The following is a 14,793-nucleotide window of genomic DNA, read 5'->3' as shown; positions in this document are numbered from 1 at the left end:
GATAATGTGTGATTCCTCCTTTGTACGTGGACTCCACGCTGAGCTTGAGAAAGCTCACGTTCAACGTGGAAGAGGCCAAAAATGCTGAAAAAGAAGTGTGCACTATTATACGTCATTGGAAAGCCCTAGAAGTTATGTTTCTAATGCCGCTGGAATCACGTTAATTAGATCTCTGTAGCTCAAGTTATTCTAGTTTGAGTGCAAGGAGGTCAGGATTAATAGCATCATTCGGTTTCTCCCTTTTCTGCTACAAAACTCCGTCAAATCCATCCGAATGCTACCTAAAATAAACAGAATTATACACGACTCAAAGTAGCATCCATAGTGGCTAAAAGATAATTAATTCTTTATTAAACTCAACAAATTGAATGCAAATTCACTAGGAAAAGGTAGGAAAGATGCTCACACATCAGCTTACAATGTCCTTATAGGTCGGACAATGCTGAATCAGCTCGCTGCAGTGGTCTCCACTCTACACCTATGCATGAAGTTCCCAACTCCAGAAGGGATCGCCACCATAAAGGGAGACCAAAAACTCACGTGGCGCTGTTATAATGAAAGTCTGAACCTTAAAGGCGACCCTAGAGGAAAAGAAACAAACACTATTGAACTCTGGAAAATCCGAGCTCACGAAGAACTTCGTCCTCAACTAGAAGGTGAGACCGAAGAAGTTCAGATAGGAGATATTCAAGACAAAATAACAAATATAGGGGCACCCTTAAAAGGAGACCTAAGGGGGCTACTGATACAGTTCCTAAAGGATAATTCCAACCTTTTTGCATGGAAGGCCACGGACATGCCCGGCATAGATCCCCAACTAATGTGCCATAAACTGGCAGTGTACCCTGGATCTCGGCCAGTGCAATAGAAACGTAGGAAGCTCGGTCCAGATAGATCGCAAGCCGTAGAGGAACAGGTACAAGTCTTGTTAGAGCACTATAAGAAAATATAGCATTTGTATCAAAAAATTTGTATCAAATTTAAAATTGTTACAAATTTTGGTTTTTTTGTAACAATAATTAGTTATTGTTACAAAATACTCAATATTTTGTAACAACAAGAAAATTTGTTACAAAACATTTCAATGTTTTGTAGTAACGTGATTTCTTTTGTTACAAATTATGTTGGCTTTCATATTGAATTGTTGTTTTGTTGCAAAATATTAGAATGTTTTGTAACAAAAGATTATATTGTTGCAAAAATTCTAAATATTTTGTAACAAAATATCTATTTGTTTCAAAAGTTATAAATATTTTATAACAGAAAATTAATTTGTCACAAAATACACTATTTTTGTAACAAGTTATTTATTTGTCACAAAATTCAAAGAGTTTTTGTAACTAATAAAAAATTTTATTTTAACATATTAAACATAAGACTTCAAATTTTTAAAAATTAACATAATGAGTTATTTATGATTTATTATATTTATTTAACATTTTATATTCAAAAATTTAGTTTACTAAAAATATATAAGTCAAATTAATGATACTTTGAGTTTAAAATTATTTTAAAAATTAAATAATAAGTCATTTATAATTTATTATATTTATTTAAAATAAGTTTTTAGAAATTTTTATATTAAACGAGATATTTTCTTTTTTATAATTTAAGGTTTTAGTAATTGAAAAAGAAATATAAAAATTTTATATGATTTGATTTAAATATTTTAGATTTTTAAATTAAATACTTTAAGTTTTATGAATAAAGAAATTAATTTGATTATCTCTAATTTTATCTTAATTAGTGTTTATTTGAAAATAATTTATAAATTAATAATAAAATAACATTTTAAAAATAATTAATTTAATTATCTCTAATTCTTAAAATTAGAGTATTTACTTAAAAATAATTTAAGAATTTATTAAATTAATTAATTTTTAATTACTATATTATTCTTATTTTATAATTATTATTAAATTAAAATTAATTTTTAATTATTATATTACCTTTATTTTATTATTATTATAAATTATTTTATTAAAAATAACTAAACCAAGTTTTGATAGTTAAACTAAAAATTTTATTTAATTTTATAATTGTTGAACAATTTTTTATATTTAAATTATAAATCGTAGTAGTTTTAAAAGAATAAAAATTTTATATAGTTTAGTTTAAATAACTAAGACTTTAAAATTTAATACGTTAATTTTATAAATAACAAAAATAAATTATATTATCTTTTATTTTAAATTAAAATACTTAATTAAAAATTAATTACTTAATTAATAATTAAATAATATTTTTAAAATAATTTAAAAAAATTAAATTGAATTTCAAATGAATACAATATATCCTAATTTTATTTAACCTAACTTTAACCCCCCTAACATAACACTAACAGCAGCCATCATCCCTTCCCAAACTCCAGCTTCAACATAAACGAACACACCGTGAATACTGAAATTAGAGAAGAGAAGGAGAGAAAGAGAGGAAGAGCCACGCTGATGTCACTGTCCAGCCGTCTCGCCAATACCGTCGTGTCACCGCCAAGCCATCACAAGAGAAAAAGATGCGTCTGAGAGAGAGAGAGAGAGAGAGAGAGAGAGAGAGAGAGAGAGAGAGAGAGAGAGAGAGAGAGAGAGAGAGAGAGAGAGAGAGAGAGAGGGAGCTGATGCGAACTCGCCAACAGGGGAGCCCGCGTTGCCGTCGCCTCGGCTGCTCCCACCGCCGTTGTACCCGTTGCGCGCATCGTCGACCAAGGAGCGCCTCTGACCCGTCGCTGCTGCTACTAGGGTTTACCACCGCCGCGGTGCCTTGTCATCGCCGTCAAAGCCGCCATGAATAAGAGAAGGAAGGGATGCTGCTTTACGCTGTCGCCGTGGGTGGACGTCGCCAAGGTCCGCCGTGAAGAGGAACGTGAATGGAAAAGAAAACAGGAAAGCTCCTATTGGAGATCTGGGGAAAATGTCACCATCGTCTTCCTGCTATCAGTGGAAGGTTAGTGAAGGTGTGATTTACTGATTTCTATTGATTTACTGGTTTGCGGTTGAATTTATGTTGTTGTTGTTGTTACTTGTTATGCTGCTCAGTGTTTTGAATTTGGAATTTGTTATGTTGTTGTTGTTGTTACTTGTTATGCTGCTCAGTGTTAATTGTTACGTCGTCTCTGTTACTGATCAGTGTTTTGATTAGTGTTACTTGTTATGCTGTTTAGTGGAATTTATTTTGTTGTGGCCTACTGTAATCTCCATTGGTCCTGGTAATTATCCTTTGAATGCAAGTTATAAAGCCGCAGATGGATATGCCTTTCAGGTATCCTTGATATTTTCACTATTTGTAATTTTCTTGCTTCTCTAGTTACACCTTTTGACTGTAAGTAATGGTTTAGGATGCAGTTGGAAGATCTTTAGAAGAAATCTTCAACATTTTTCCAGGTGGATGTCTTGTGTTCTTCCCAAGTTATAAATAAATGGAGAAATTATGTAACCGTTGGTCTGAAATAGGTCAATGGTCTCGACTAAATGCAAAAAAACCCCTTTATGTTAGTGAGCTATCTATCTTCTTCTGGGTGCTTTCAGAATATGTTTTAGATCTGTTAGTTTTTGGGGTAAATAATTTGATTATGGTGTTAAGATCTGAACTTCTAATTCTAAAGTTAATTGTTTATGGTTTCAGTCCGTGAATTCATTTAATGTTATCATAGTTTAAATTGGTGTAATATGTTGTTGGAAATGACATAAATACCCTTCGAATAGTTACTTGTGTTTATAGTGATTGTATTGTGTGTGCATTTGTTGTTGAATAATTTCTCATATTAAGTTGTTATTGCTGCTCTATACTTGTTGTTGGTTGTTGCTGATTTTCCCCCCTCATTGCTTGCTTGTTGAATGATTGTTAAATTTAATGAGAAAGGAAATGCTGCTGAGTTATTGTTGTTTGTGTTGGAATAGATGATGGTTGCTGAACTGAGATTGGTTTTATTGATAAATTTGTTGCTGAAATTGCTTAGTTTGGCTTGATTGATTTTCTATTGAATTAATAGATAAACTGTTGTGCCCCTGTTGCTTGCAAGTATAATGGTTATTGACTTCAATGAATAGAATGCTGCCTGAATCCATTACCTTTGTTCATTTTATTATTTTGGGTGCTGCATTAGGGGCCATTGATTCCTGTTCTGCTGAATGCTGCTCTGCTTCTTACTGGTTGTATTGGTTTTAATTGTTTCCTCATGTTTTTTTGCTGGAATTGGCTTATTTACTTGCTTCCTATGAATTCATTATGATTTTTTGTGTTTTTAACTGTCAAAGAATTCATATGAAATTTGAATTGATTGATTGAAATTGTGAAATAGGCAAATTTACTGCTGAAATGCTGCCGGAATTTATCTTAACCTGTTTTCAATATTCATCTTTGATTCAATTAATTGATTGAGTTGGTATTTGATTGCTTTTGGTTTTCAACTGTTGCTAAGCTCAATTGATTGATTATTCGGCTAAGTGCTTCACTGTTTTGGTTGTTGGAAGCTGGAAGCTTTGTGTTTTGTTATTCACTATTTGGTTGTTGTTCTATTTGGTTGCTCAATTAAACTGTATTGTGTTGTTTGAGAAAACAAGTTCTATTTGACAAATTTTTGTGTCAAAATAGACCCTTGTTTACTATATGATTTCTGATTGCCTCAAGATATTTCTTTGCAAGTTGTGGTCATGCCTTTAACATTCTTTGCCATTTTTTTCATACTAAATTACTCCTATGCATTGAATAGTTCAAGTGAATTTTCAAATTGACCACGAACTTGAAATTCCTTTAAAAGAAGAGCCTCTTTTGCATGCTCTCACAAGGTTGAAGATTTCTTTTTATCTATGTGGGCTAATTTGATTTATTTTATTCATGCCTAACTTACCTTAAGTCACATAGGGCATGAATTTTTCAAGTCTTGTCTCAACCTTGTGACTTTTATGCTTTATTGGAATTTGGTGTTTGAATGTTCTTTGGCTTACATGTTTCTTTATGTTTCTAACTTAGTCAACACCAAATTGTTTTAATTTATGCCACTTACTTGTGATTGATATTTACTTGATTATGTGCTCTACACATACATGTGTATCACTTGTTTTGGCATTTTGAATTGTTAAGAAGTGAATTCAAACTTGCTTGTTTTGAAAATTTAGAAACTTTTTGAACTTAAGGAACTTTTGACTATGCACCTAACGTTTTGTTTCTGTTTTTCTTATTTACAAAAGTGCTAAAATGGTGACCACATGCTACCTTGAGGGTTCAAAAACATTTTGATTCATAGAGACATTAATCTATGTTAGAACTTTTAACTTTTGGTTGAACTTGTGCAAGACATATAACTTGTAGAACTAATTAATGTAGTCACTAATGTTATTTTGTTTTAAAACAATTTAAGCTAAATGAGGCATGTTTGAATTCTGTATGTTTTTACATATTATATAATTGTAGACTTGCTTAGTAAAATAGTTAATATATTAGTTAATTAAAAAAATAATTTAGTAAATCATTAATGCAATTTGTATCAAAAAAATTGTTACAAAATAATTATTTTACTTTTGTAACTAAAGAAAAAAATATTACAAAATCAAGTTACATTTTGTAACAAAATTTTATGATAGGAAAAAATAGATTGTCACCAGAAATACCTTGAAGATCAAAATTTGTTACCACTTTTGTAACGACTTTTGGTTTTTTGTATCAGAAAAATTTGTTACAAAATATCACTTTGAATTGTAACAGCTCCATTTTTTGTTACAAAAACTTTTTGTAACGGGACGTACTGCAACGACCCATTTTTTGTTACAAAATCCTTTTATTTCAAAATTTCGATTTTTTGTAACAATTTTTTTTGTTACAAATATTGCCTTTTCTTTTAGTGGAGGCAGGGTTCATAAGGGAGGTAAAGTAGTCATTATGGCTGGCCTATGTCGTACTGGTCAAAAAGTCAAATGAAAAGTGGCGGATGTGCACTGATTACACCGACCTCAACAAAGCCTCCCCAAAAGATCCCTACCCACTCCCGAATATAGATACAATAGTCGACACCTTATCGGGATACAAGTACCTTTCCTTCATGAACACCTATTCAGGATACAACTTAATTCCAATGTATCCGCCCGACAAAGAAAAAAACCTCATTCCTAACCCTAAGAGCGAACTACTGCTAAATAGTCATGCCCTTCGGACTCAAGAACGCAGGGACTACGTACCAGAGGTTGATGAATAAAATTTTTGCCAATCACATCGAAAACCTGATGGAGGTTTATGTCGATGACACGTTGGTAAAGACACAAAGAGAGGAAAGCTTACTATACGGTCTCGCCGAAGTGTTCGACACCATAAGAAAGCATGGGATGAGACTTAACCCTGCAAAGTACAAATTTGCGGTAGAAGTTGGCAAATTCTTGGGCTTCATGTTCACCCAAAGAGGGATCGAAGCAAACCTAGATAAATGTCAGGCCATACTCAGCATGAAAAGCCCGACCTGTGTCAAAGAGATACAGTAGCTCAACAGAAGACTAGCGGCCCTATCTAGATTCCTATCTAGATCGGCCTTAAGATCTCTCCCTTTCTACGTAACACTAAGGAAAGGAAAGAGGTTTGAATGGACCCTAGAATGTGAACAAGCCTTCCAAGACTTCAAGAAATTCTTGGGGTGACCATATATCCTAACCCAACCCAGGGAAGGTGAAGAACTAATCCTATACCTCGCCGTAGGAAGTCGGGCGATAGCCTCGGCACTAGTCACAGAAGATGAAAATGGGCAACAACCTATCTACTTCATCAGTAAGGCTCTACAAGGGGTTGAGCTAAACTATCAAAAGATAGAAAAGTTTGCCTACGCCTTTATACTTACTTCTCGACGGCAACGACTGTACTTTCAGGCCCATACCATCAGAACACGGACCAACCAACCTATAAAAGGTATCCTGCAGAAAATTGACTTAGCTGGAAGAATCCTACAATGGGCAGTTGAGTTGTCCGAATTCGACCTTAAGTATAAGGCCCGAACAGTCATCAAATCCCAATACCTGGCCAACTTCGTCGCAGAATACACCGACACCCTGGGCACCCCCACAGAGTGGAGTGGGTGTGATTCTAGAAAGTGATTAGGGAATCCAACTCGAGCTCTCTTTAAAGTTTGAGTTTTCTATCTTGAATAACCAAGCCGAATACGAGGCCTTACTGGCTGGTTTGAAGCTGGCTAGGGAAGTTGGAAATCAAAAGCTTACCATCTTCAGCAACTCACAAGTAGTCACCTCGCAAATAGAAGGAATCTACCAGGCCAAGGATCCCACCATGAAGAAATACCTAGACAAAACTAGAGAGCAGCTCGGACAATTCATGGGATTTGAGATTCGACATATACCTCAGGAACAAAGTGCTCAAGCTGACGCACTTTCGAAATTAGCCAGCACTAAACCAGGGGGAACAATAGAAGCCTCATCCAAGAAATACTACAGAATCCGTAAACCCCAGAAGAAAAGAAGGTCTTAAGCATATCAAACCAGGACCAAGGGTGGATGTCTCTGATAATTAGCTACCTCAAGTCTGAAACACTTTCCACAGACAAAAAGGAGGCAAAAAGGCTAGTATGAGAAGCATAGTACTATACCATAGTGCACGACATCCTATATAGGAGAGGAATCTCTACACCCCTCCTCAAGTGCGTCCTGACCTTTGCCACAAAGGATGTCCTAGAGGAAGTTTACGGTGGCATGTGCGATAATCATCTCGGGGTACGAGCTCTTTCCAAAAAGGTACTCCGAGCTGGTTTTTACTGGCCGACCTTACAAAAAAAAGTAACAGAGTTCGTAAAAACGTGTTCCTCATGCGAGAAGCACGCCAACTTCCATGTAGCTCCACCCAAAGAACTTATCTGTGTCACTTCACCCTGGCCATTCGCTAAGTGGGGGCTCGACCTCCTCGAACTATTCCCCCAAGGATCAGGGCTAGTCAAGTTCCTCATTGCAGGAATTGACTATTTTACAAAATGGATCGAAGCAGAGCCATTAGCCACTGCCACCGCCCAAAGAAGTTGGAAGTTTATGTATAGAAACATTGTCACCTCTGTAGAACAACCACAACCTAACGGACAGGCGGAAGCCCCCAACAAAGTTATATTGGCCGGGTTAAAACAGAGACTACAGGATGCAAAAGGAGCTTGGGCTGGAGAGCTCCCGCAAGTCCTATGGGCATATCGAACGACGCCACATTCCACCACTGGGGAATCACCCTTCTGACTTGCTTACAGAATGGAGGCAATGATCCCCGTAGAGATAGAAGAAAGGTCCCCCAGGGTGATCCTCTACAGTGAAGATACCAACTCCCAACCTCAAAGGGAAGAGGTCGACCTACTTCCCGAAGTCTGAGAAAGAATTCGGATTAGAGAGGAAGCACTAAAGCATCAAATGGCTTTAAGGTATAATCGGAAGGTAGTCCAGCAAAGCTTTGCCACCAACGATCTCATTTTAATCTAAAATGATATCAGAGCAGGTCGGTTGGGAGAAGGGAAGCTAGCAGCCAACTAGAAGGGACAATACAAAGTTACAAAAGTACTAGGGAATGGTTACTACAGGGTGCCCAACCTCGAAGGACGGGAGCTACCAAGGTCATGGCACGCCTATAACCTAAGAAGGTACTATAGCTAGAAAGGATATTAGGCCAAGGCGCACTCTTTTTCTTAAAAGGTTTTTAATGAGGTGCCAGGCCAAGATCTAAAAGCTGCCCGAATCAGAAGGATAAGCACTTACATGTACACACTCTTACTTATACATTTTACCTTATTACTTGAATAAAATTTGTCAATTTCCTCAAAAGTTTCCTACAAAGACGCATTAATTTATGCTAAAAAAACACAAAATTTATCGCCCGATTAAAGAGGCCGGTAAGGTGAAGCGACAAAGCTCGAGTTAATGCAAGAAGATATAAAAAGTAACCTATATAAAGCGACCTGACGAGGTCAAACTAGAAATGGGATTACTAAAAATAACTTAACAAGGCCCAACAAAAAAGTTGGACCAATAAAAGGATCACTAAAAAGGGAACAAGTAAAGGCCAAAAAAGGTTGAAAAACATAGGGCCAAACTACTTAGCTAAAAGGGTACAAAACTCCTAAAAGGAGATATTACTTAAAAAACAAAAGCACGACTGATGACAAGTCATCATATGCCTATTTTTCAAGCTAATTTCACTTGTTTCACTAGTTTTTATGCACTTTCTTGCATTCTAAGTAAGTAATTTAGAGTGGAAATGCATGGTTTCTTTAAATCAAACAACCACCATTTAATTGATGCTAAATCATGAAGTTTCAAGATAAATTTAATTGATATTTGAATGATTTATGAACCTTTTGAATTTGGTGATACTTTGATTGGTTGCTTTGATTACTTGTAGGTGAAGAAAAGAAGAAAGCGTGGCTTAAGAAGTGTGGCCCAAGGAAGAAAATAGTGTGGTAAAATAAGAGAGAGTGTGGCGCAACATTGAAGGAGGAAGCTACAATGCTCTCTCCAGAAGCACAATGCTCTCCAAGAGAGCACAACAATGAACCAAGGAGGCATGCTTCAATGCTCTGCTCCCCTTGAGAGCAGAGCACAAATTGAAGCCAAGAAACAAGGAAAAGAAAAACAATGCTCTGCTCTCCTTGAGAGTATTATCGGGCTTCACTCTCAAATAAATCCAAGGAAATGTTTGCCAAATGCCACCCCAAAGGATCGAACCAAGCACCAAAGGGAGTGGGGGAGCGCTACTACAAAGCTTGGCAAAGGAAAAAGGGCCAGCAATGCCTTCAGCAAGGATTCGAACCAAGCACCTCAAGGGGAGAGGAGAGAGAAGCGCTATTTCCTTCACAAGGAAAAAGGGCCAGCAATGCCTTCAGCCAGGATCCGACTTGGGACCTCCCTATGGGAGCTCTAATGCTCCGCTCACAAGGAGAGCAGAGTGCTACTCCTTGGTGCAACACGCGCAACATTGACATGGGCAGGGAGGCAAGGCACACAAGACACACACCAAGGCAGCTAATGCTCCGCTCCCTACAAGAGCAGAGCATCCTCCTGGGAGCAACACTTGGGATGGAAATTCACTTAAAAATCCAATTTAATTCAATTCTTCACCCATCTTTTAAGCCCACCGAAATTCTAAAATCCAAGAATAGAAAGTGTATAAATAGAAGCTAGTTTGATTTAGTTAGGACCTTTACCTTGAATATTTTTTCTTTTACTTTTACCTCTAGACTCACTTTAAAATTTTCTGAACTTTCATTTTCATTTTGGAGCTTTTACTTTTGAGTTTAGATCTTAGAGAATTGGGAAGGAGAATTGATCTCTCTTCTTCCTTGTTCTTGCTTGAGCACTTTTTATTTTTTTTGCTTTGGATCTTGGGTGGAGAATTGAAGAACTTCTGTTTCAATCTCACCTTGAGATCTCTTGTTTACTTTCTCTGCATAATTGAATTTCACTTTCTGTTTACTTCTTCATCTTCTATTCTTCCTGCAATTTACTTTTCTTTATTTCTTTTGCAATTGTTCTTGTTGGATCAAGGAAGGATTTGAGATCTAGACTTGTTTTCTAGTCTCTTCCACTCCTGAGATCTTCAACCATCTTTTATTTTGCTACAATTAAGCACAAGTCATTTTCTGTTTTACGTTTCAAAGCATTCTACCTTTACTATTTGAGATCTACTTCAATTCAATTCATCTTCTACTCTTCTGTTTAATGAAATTTACTTCTGCTTGTTTAAATTCTGCAATCCCAATTCCCAATTCCTTTTATGATTCAAGCAACTTACATTTCTTGCACTTTAAGATTCATTTATTTATATTTCTTGCAATCTAAGTTTCTGCTATTTATATTTTTTGCATTTTAAGATTCAGCCTCTTTAATTCCTCTGCACTTTAATTTTCAGTCAATTACCCATCTCCCTTTACATTTCAAGCAACTTAGCTTCTGTCAATTACAAACCACTCAACCAATACTTGTTTGCTTGACTAAATCAATCACTAAACTAAAATTGCTCAATCCTTCAATCCCTATGGGATCGACCTCACTCATGTGAGTTATTATTACTTGATGCGACCCGGTACACTTGCCGGTGAGTTTCGTGTTGGATCGTGTTCCACACATCAAGTTTTTGGCGCCGTTGCCGGGGATTGAAATAGATTGACAATGATCAAGTGAGGTGGTAGTTTTGATCAAGCACTTTTTCTTTAATTTTGATTAATTCACTAACTATTTGAGATTTTGTCAACTAACTGCACTCAATTTTCAAGAGTGCTGCTGTTTGTTCCTTATGATTGTGTGGCATGTCACAGGAAAGAAGAGAGGTTCCAAATTCTGAAGGTCAAGATGAACAGACTATCAGAGGGTTGAGAAGAGAAGTCAGAGGGAAGGCTATTATTGGAGAAGAAGTCTATGCGGAAGAAGAATATCATGACATGAAGCCACAACTCATTACACTAATCAAGAACAATTGTTCCTATGGCGGAAATCCATTGGAGGATCCTAAACAGCACATATCCATTTTTCTGAAGACTTGTGGTGCTGTCAAACCCAATGGTATAGATCATGACACCTATAAGCTCTTGTTATTCCCCTTCTCACTAAGGGATGAAGCTTCACAATGGCTTGAAACCTTTCTCCAAGGAAGTATCACTAGTTGGGATGATTTGGTTACCTAGTTTCTAGCCAAATTCTCCTCATCCCAACAGATCATCAAGCTGAAAGAGGGGGTACATCCATTCACACAAGGAGAAGAAGAACCACTCTTCAAGGCATGGGAAAGATACAAGAAAGCAAATGACAAAGTGGGTTTCCAAACTTTCTATGAAGGATTAACCCCAGAAACAAGAAAAGCGATGGACTACTTCTCAGATGGCCTACTCAAAGCGACAACAATTGCCCAAGAAACTGAAAATTTCAATGACAAAGGAGTCAACAACCAACACTCATTTGAGAAACCACAGAATGCAATTTCAGAAAAAGAAGTGACGAATCTTGAAGGAGTGAATGCAGTCATGAACTTGAACAAACAAATGCACCATCAAACCCAGCAACATATGGAGCTGAGAGCTAGAAAAGTTGATTGCCTGCGTTCTGCTGTAGTGAATGCACAATTTCGAACATGGAGGCCCCATTCTTATCTAAGAATGGGGGAGTATCAACATCAAGAACAAAGAGGTTTCAACCAAGGAAAATCCATGACCACAAACAACCAACGTCACTCATCCAATAATGCCAATCAAAACCAATACTCATGCCTCATAACAACTCATAAAATCACCAGAACACCTCTGCAACACCCACATCTTATCCGCACAATACCTATGCAATTCCTTCACAAGGTTTCCTGCATCAACCAGTTCATCTCATACATTTACAACTTTTTCAGAGAATCTCGGACTTGGAAATGATGATAGAGAAACTCATGGAAGTTCAAGTCCATGAGACCAAAAACCATATGGATGCACATAAAAAGCTTGAAGAACACATACTGCTATTGGCTCAGCATTTTTCGAAAACAACCAAGAAGGAGGAAATCTCTCTCAACATCACTAAAGACAAACCAAATAACAACGAAAATGCTGCAAAAAGAGAAGAATGGAAAAAGATCATAGAGGAAAGTAAGAAAACCTTGGACAAAGAAAGTACCAGCCAAGAAAAACACAACAAGGAAGTCTTACAAGGAGAGACAGAGGATAGAATTAAAGAAGATCAGAAAATCCCTACTGAGAAATTTTCACTAGGGGATAAAGTACTGCTAAACATTCAAACCATGAAGGTGTCCCCACAGCTGTCTGATCACTATATTGTGACTAAGATCCTTGCACGGGAACTCATAGAGGTCATCAAAGAGGAAACCGGAAGGAAGTTCACGGTAAAGAAAGACAAGCTAAGGCACTGTGATCTTCACTTTCCATGATCAACAGAATGAAGGATGTCAAGCTAGTGACAATAAAGAAGCGCTTGTTGGGAGGCAACCCAACCTGAGGTAGTTTTCTTTTCATAAGCTTTTCAATAAAAAGGTTGTATGATTGGTATGTATTGCAAGGAGCTAAGTTTGGTGTTTCACACCAAAACAATTTAAGAGAGAATGAAGGACTCTAAGTTTGGTGTTCCACAAAAAATTTATCTAAAAACACGTTCTCACTTTCTGCCTAATGCTAGCTCCAAGCAATCAGACAAATTGTTTAACCATTTAGCTATTTTCTAGTTCATAGTTACATAACCTTTGGCAAGGCTAAGAGAATCTATAATTGGTTAACTTGTTGCATCAGAGGTAATGGCAAGGAATTAAGTTTGGTGTTCCCACACCAAAATAAATCCAAGAGACACACTCAATTTATGCATACTAACCATTCATTTAAGGGCTTGAGAAGCAAGCAACTTTTGAGAATTATGCAGGAAATTAGCCAACATTTGAAGACAAATTGCATTATGACTCAAAAAGGGATACAACAAGAGGAAGAATGAAAATATGCAACCCAAAAGGTTGTATCTACACTTAATCCTTGTTGCTGAAGAAGCATTTTAATTTGGGAACTCTTGTATGTCTTGCTGAAGTGTTTATTTGGTTGCAAGTGGAATTGTTTGTCAAGAATGCTTATCCACATGATACTTGTTATCCATCACTTAGCTTTGAATGTTGTTTTCTTTTCCATATGCCTGAATAAAAGAGAAATGTTTGAATTAGAAAGTAAATATCTAATGTTGCATAAGTTAGAATGGAAGTTAGTGGTGGTATGTGTTTGATTAAATGCATAACTCATGAAATAAATGCTGCATAATGTCATTTTCATTAAAGTGTGAACTAGCTTGCTGTCATAAAGGCTTGTATAAGTCATGATCCCTTGAGAACAAAATAAAACAAAAAGAAAAGGAAGAAGAAAAAGCCAAAAGTGGCAAAGAAAAAACAAAGAATAAGGCTAGGCACCAATAGCTTGGACCCTAGGACACATGCCTGTGGTGCTTTTGTGCTAGGATATGCTTGGGCAAGTAGGTTCTGAGGAGTATTTCAAAACTTGGCCACTTAGATCAACTGATTTGGGATTGCCAACTGAAAGCCCACAATAAAGAGCAACCTAATTACAAAGCATTTAGTTATCCAAAGAGATGTTGGGCATCAATGATCCTAGGAGGAAAAAGGTGAGCCATGTGTCTGTGGTGAAGAAATGTTGTGCAAAAATAAACCCAAAGGCTGCTGCAACATTTGCCACGAAGCCTTTAATGAATAATAAGCTCTTTAAGCAAAACGAAGAAAGAAAAGTTAGCAAGGGAACAAGCATAAATGAATCCTTGTAGCAGCAAGTTTAATAAGCCTTTAAGGGAAACACCTTTTATGTAATAGCAAACAATAACTGAGTTATCATTGTCTGCATAAAAACTCCATGAACCAAGTTCAATTATATGCTTAATAAGGATATGCATGCTTCTCTTTTTCATTTCATTCCCTCTTATGATTAATGCTTGCTTGGGGACAAACAAGATTTAAGTTTGGTGTTGTGATGACAAGTCATCGTATGCCTATTTTTCAAGCTAATTTCACTTGTTTCACTAGTTTTTATGCACTTTCTTGCATTATAAGTAAGTAATTTAGAGTGGAAATGTATGGTTTCTTTGAATCAAACAACCACCATTTAATTGATGCTAAATCATGAAGTTTAAAGCTAAATTTAGTTGATTTTTAATGATTTATAAACCTTGTGAATTTGGTGATACTTTGATTGGTTGTTTTGATTATTTGTAGGTGAAGAAAAGAAGAAAATAAGAAAGCGTGGCCTAAGAAGCATGGCCCAAAGAATAAAAGAGTGTGGCAAAGGAAACAATGAAGCATGGCGCATGG

Source organism: Arachis hypogaea, chromosome 2, assembly GCF_003086295.3.
Source record: "Arachis hypogaea cultivar Tifrunner chromosome 2, arahy.Tifrunner.gnm2.J5K5, whole genome shotgun sequence".
In the NCBI taxonomy this organism is placed as follows: domain Eukaryota; kingdom Viridiplantae; phylum Streptophyta; class Magnoliopsida; order Fabales; family Fabaceae; genus Arachis; species Arachis hypogaea.
This window is presented reverse-complemented; position numbering follows the sequence as displayed.